The sequence below is a fragment of the Coregonus clupeaformis genome, chromosome 20 (assembly GCF_020615455.1).
Source record: "Coregonus clupeaformis isolate EN_2021a chromosome 20, ASM2061545v1, whole genome shotgun sequence".
In the NCBI taxonomy this organism is placed as follows: Eukaryota; Metazoa; Chordata; class Actinopteri; order Salmoniformes; family Salmonidae; genus Coregonus; species Coregonus clupeaformis.
In genome coordinates, this window is record NC_059211.1 from 40,842,649 (window position 1) to 40,848,651 (window position 6,003).

The window sequence follows — 6,003 nt, forward strand, 5'->3', positions numbered from 1 at the left end:
CATAGTAAGCATTCCTCCTCCTCCAAACACGGCGAGTTGAGTTGATGCCAAAGAGCTCGATTTTGGTCTCATCTGACCACAACACTTTCACCCAGTTCTCCTCTGAATCATTCAGATGTTCATTGGCAAACTTCAGACGGCCCTGTATATGTGCTTTCTTGAGCAGGGGGAACTTGCGGGCGCTGCAGGATTTCAGTCCTTCACGGCGTAGTGTGTTACCAATTGTTTTCTTGGTGACTATGGTCCCAGCTGCCTTGAGATCATTGACAAGATCCTCCCGTGTAGTTCTGAGCTGATTCCTCACCGTTCTCATGATCATTGCAACTCCACGAGGTGAGATCTTGCATGGAGCCCCAGGCCGAGGGAGATTGACAGTTATTTTGTGTTTCTTCCATTTGCGAATAATCGCACCAACTGTTGTCACCTTCTCACCAAGCTGCTTGGCAATGGTCTTGTAGCCCATTCCAGCCTTGTGTAGGTCTACAATCTTGGTCTACATCCTTAGAGCTCTTTGGTCTTGGCCATGGTGGAGAGTTTGGAATCTGATTGGTTGCTTCTGTGGACAGGTGTCTTTTATACAGGTAACAAACTGAGATTAGGAGCACTCCCTTTAAGAGTGTGCTCCTAATCTCAGCTCGTTACCTGTATAAAAGACACCTGGGAGCCAGAAATCTTTCTGATTGAGAGGGGGTCAAATACTTATTTCCCTCATTAAAATGCAAATCAATTTATAACATTTTTGACATGCGTTTTTCTGGATTATTTTGTTGTTATTCTGTCTCTCACAGAATAATTATAGACTGATCATTTCTTTGTCAGTGGGCAAACGTACAAAATCAGCAGGGGATCAAATACTTTTTTCCCTCACTGTATATAATGATTTAATTGTTAACTAGAAAATGAATACAGGCTGAGTGTAATACCTGTTGTGTGTGAAAATACTCCCTACTAGAATAGCTGGCTTTGCCCTCTTCTGTAATGTCTGATTCCAAATGTCACAAGAATCTACAATATGACACCTTGTCTCACCTCTTTAGAGATGCAATAGTTTAGTCGTATTCTGGATAAAGGAGTTTGTCTGTACACTTGCTCAGAAAAGCTCCTGGCCCCACTATGGCAAATTCTAATTTCTTTTTATATACACTGCATTTTTAACACGTCTAGCTTTAGTTGAATGCAGCCGTCAGTAGGGGGTTCTGTTGTAAAGCAAATGGCTGTCGCTGCTCATGTTAGCGTTGTAAAGCTAAGTATCTTATTTTTTTAAATGTTTTGTGTTTCAATGAGGTGATTCCACAGTGTTTGACTGCATTTCAAAGTCTTAACTGACTGAGGAAAGTATCCTTTGCCTTTTTGTACAAAGGCAGTTCTTCTGTCTGTGAACGTCAGTCACTTGGGGGTTTTTACTTACAAAGCCCTTTTGTGTTGTCAAGGAGAGGCAGAATTGGGAGGGAAATTAAAATTTTAAGACATGTTAACATCTCAAAGCATACCATATAAAAGTTTTTTGTTTGGTTATTTGTTTTCCAGGTGAAATGAGTTAGTATGTCACTAATCAAGAGGGCTAAACTGTGAAAGTACACTGTTGACAAGGGAATGGCAAGGCTCTGAGTGATGTGGGCTGACTGTTTTCTGACCAATGCACAACTTCTGCTTTTCATCCAGGTTGTTTAGGTTAATCAGTAGAGAGCATTCTGTAAATGAGCTTCGTGGTCAGTTATGACTTTCTAATGTTGTTAATTCAAGACATGGTTCTTCTGTTTTTGTAAATACAATGGAGTTGTCCATTCTCCGGTGAACAGCTGCTTCTTTTATACCCTCATCTAGTATTTAAAGGCTATCCGATACTATTGATCATGTCATTTGTATATTCAAATTACAAACCACTTGTGTTTTTAGGCCATCTACATATAGGCTTTTAAAAACTGGCTAATTGTAGGCCTATTTTAGTTTAATTTTTTAACATGTCAGTATTGGGAGTAATGGTCAGAATATGCTATGTGCAACATTTAATTAAACAGAATAATAAATATAAACCTCTCAAACACTGGACTGTTAAATGCTTTTCTGTGTGGGGATGGATATCAATGAAACCTGACAAGTGTATTACCAATATACTGTTTTTAATAAATGTGAAAGCCTACATGTATTTTATCATGGCGAAAAGCAACTTAATAGTTAACTTCCAATGACTTTTTGTAGACTAGCAGTAGTCTGAGAAATCCCAGACCTAGGGCAGCAACAAGCTGGAACATTGGTAGGTCTACATTGTTTGGAGGCAACACATCTGACTTGGGGTTCTCCAACCCTGCTCCTGGAGGGCTTCTCTCCTGTAGATTTTCACTCCAACCCCAGTTGTAACTAACCTGATTTCAGTTTATCAACCAGCTAATTATTAGAATCGGGTGCGCTAGATTAGGGTTGGAGCGAAGACCTACAGGACAGTAGCTATCCAGGAACAGGGTTGGAGAGCCCTGATGGAGGGACTAAAAGCGAATTTATGCTTGATCCGAAAATGTGGTCGGAGGCTCCGTATGGAGGATGTGAAGCAATTGCAGAGCCACATTTTTAAACACTGAAAGGCTCTGTATAGCTCCGCATTGACTTTAAAAGGCGCTGCATGGTCAATCCAACGTCTGCATTGGCCGTGCAGCATTTAGTGTGATACGGCCTCTGCAGAAGTCAGGGCATTCATACTTCTTGCGCTTCGCGGAGCAGCGCAGAGTTGTTGTCAAGGACGTGAGTTTGTGTTTATACAGGACCTCACGCCCTCGCCTTCCGTCAACCAATCATGTCAATGCGGAGCTATAAGGAGCCCTCCGCATTATTACGAAATTTGGAAGGCACATGGCAATGCGGTACAAAGCTCAATTTGACCTCTGCATGCCTCCGGAGGCTCCGCAATTGAATCACATTCTCCATACGGAGCCTCCAACTACGTTTTCAGATCAAGCATAAATTGGCCTTTAACCTAACGTAGCAGGCGTAAAAGAAAGGCCTGAGCAGAGAGCCCACATCCGGTTTTCAGTGGAAAATGAAGCTAGGCTGAAGATAGCTGTACAGTCGTGGTCAAAGGTTTAGAGAATGACACAAATACTAATTTTGTCAGTCTGCTGCCTCAGTTTTGATTATGGCAATTTGCATATACTCCAGAATGTCATGAAGAGTGATCAGATGAATTGCAATTAATTGCGAAGTCCCTCTTTGCCATGAAAATGAACTTAATCCCCCAAAAACATTTCCCTGCCACTAAAGGACCAGCTGCTATCATGTCAGTGATTCTCTCGTTAACACAGGTGAGTGTTTTGACGAGGACAAGGCTGGAGATCACTCTGTCATGCTGATTGAGTTAAAATAACAGACTGGAAGCTTTAAAAGGAGGGTGGTGCTTGAAATCATTGTTCTTCCTCTGTTAACCATGGTTACCTGCAAGGAAACACGTGCTATCATCATTGCTTTGCACAAAAAGGCCTTCACAGGCAAGGATATTGCTGCTAGTAAGACTGCACCTAAATCAACCATTTATCGGATCATCAAGAACTTCAAGGAGAGAGGTTCAATTGTTGTGAAGAAGGCGTCAGTGCGCCCAAGAAAGTCCAGCAAGCGCCAGGACCGTCTCCTAAAGTTGATTCAGCTGCGGGATCGTGGCACCACCAGTGCATGCTCAGGAATGGCAGCAGGCAGGTGTGAGTGCATCTGCACGCACAGTGAGGCGAAGACTTTTGGAGGATGGCCTGGTGTCAAGAAGGGCAGCAAAGAAGCCACTTCTCTCCAGGAAAAACATCAGGGACAGACTGATATTCTGCAAATGGTACAGGGATTGGACTGCTGAGGACTGGGGTAAAGTCACTTTCCAATTGTTTGGGGCATCCGTAAAACACCTTGTCCAGAGAAGACAAGGTGAGCGCTACCATCAGTCCTGTGTCATGCCAACAGTAAAGCATCCTGAGACCATTCGTGTGTAAATGTAAAATGGGTTGCTTCTCAGCCAAGGGAGTGGACGCACTCACAATTTTGCCTAAGAACACAGCCATGAATAAAGAACGGTACCAACACATCCTCCGAGAGCAACTTCTCCCAACCATCCAAGAACAGTTTGGTAACGACCAATGCCTTTTCCAGCATGATGGAGCACCTTGCCATAAGGCAAAAGTGATAACTAAGTGGCTCGGGGAACAAAACATCGACATTTTGGGTCCATGGCCAGGAAACTCCCCAGACCTTAATCCCATTGAGAACTTGTGGTCGATCCTCAAGAGGCAGGTGGACAAACAAAAACCCACAAATTCGGACAAACTCCAAGCATTGATTATTGAAGAATGGGCTGTCATCAGTCAGGATGTGGCCCAGAAGTTAATTGACAGCATGCCAGGGCGGATTGCAGAGGTCTTGGAAAAAGAAGGGTCAACACTGCAAATATTGACTCTTTGCATAAACTTAATGTAATTGTCAATAAAAGCCTTTGACACTTATGGAATGCTTGTAATTATACTTCAGTATACCATAGTAACATCTGACAAAAATATCTCATAACACTGAAACAGCGAACTCTGTGAAGACCAATACTTGTGTCATTCTCAACTTTTGACCACGACTGTACGTATCCCTGAAATCCGGTTGTTGGCAACTCTGCTAAGGGCGAGAGAGACAAGACTAGCAGTATACTGAGCAGCATCATCTAATTAAGAGGGGGTGTTCAATTCAGTTGAGCACCACCAGCCAACTCTCCCCTGGAATGGCGCTCGCCAGCTTGTAGTCCTAAAAAATGGAAATGAGTTGCCTCTGGTTCGTTCAGCCATTCCTATGGGGAAAATGAATTGGGTTTTGGGATAAATGCTGAAAATAGGGTCTGAGGTTGACACAGGCTTAAGAGATCTTCTAAGAGATATCAGTCAATTAACATGATCTTTATGAATTATGAACCCTTTGTGCTTTTTTTGATTACATAAATGCTTCAAAATTCACAAAGTGACTAGCTGATGAAGATTACCATAGAGCAAAACGTATAAGATCTCCTAAGCCGGTGTTTACCACAGACCTTATTTTCGGTGTTTATCCAAAAACCCTACAAAAACTCAATTTCCCCATAGGCTTTGTTCAACGAACAATGGCGGAGGTAGTGCCTTCAAAAATACATTACTATTGCGCTCTGTAGAGTACCACAGTATGAGTCATAATACCCATAACCTAGCGGTCAAACAGGGAAATGGTTCCAATCGTTATTCCACCATTCAATTTTCCCATAGGGGATTTTAGAAACACTTAAAATAAGGACTGTGTTTTGATAACCGTGTAAATCTCTCTAGGACAAGGTGATTTTATCAATGTATTCACCTGTATTTACCTCCCAAAAATGTAATGCTAATGTGGCTATCATAAAGAACTACAAATGCCATGATGATCTGGACGAGATTGCCGAATCGAGGCAAAGGTAAGAATCTCTGGATTAATGTTAACAAAATGTAGTAATTAATAAATTGACTAAATTTCTTTAAATGGACAATTATGTGAACTGTCTTGTGCAAGTTTTAAATTGACACTACCTGTTAGCAAAGGTGTCAGCTAGAGATGATGTGCAGGAGCTTGCACAGATTTGTAGTTTTGCATGTCTACTTTTATGCGAATTAGCATTTCTGAATCTGAGAGTAAATAGATCAGAATATATTGATAAAAGTCACCTTGCCGAGAGAGATTTACATGGTTATAAAAACGTCACTCCAGGGTAAGCCTACACAAAACACAGCCCTTATTTTACGTGTTTCTAAAGTCCCCTATGGGAAAAATGAATGGTGGAAAAACGATTGGAACCATTTCCCTGTTTGACCGTTTTATGGGTATTATGACACCGCCACCGTGGGGCGCTATTGGAGCGCTCTAAGACCTTGTAGCAGTACTACTGACCCACATTCCATTGCACTTTAAAAGGGACCTGATTATAATAGTGATGAGTACATCCACCTTTTTTTTTACTTGGTCAGGAAGGAGGAATATATAGTTATCACGAAG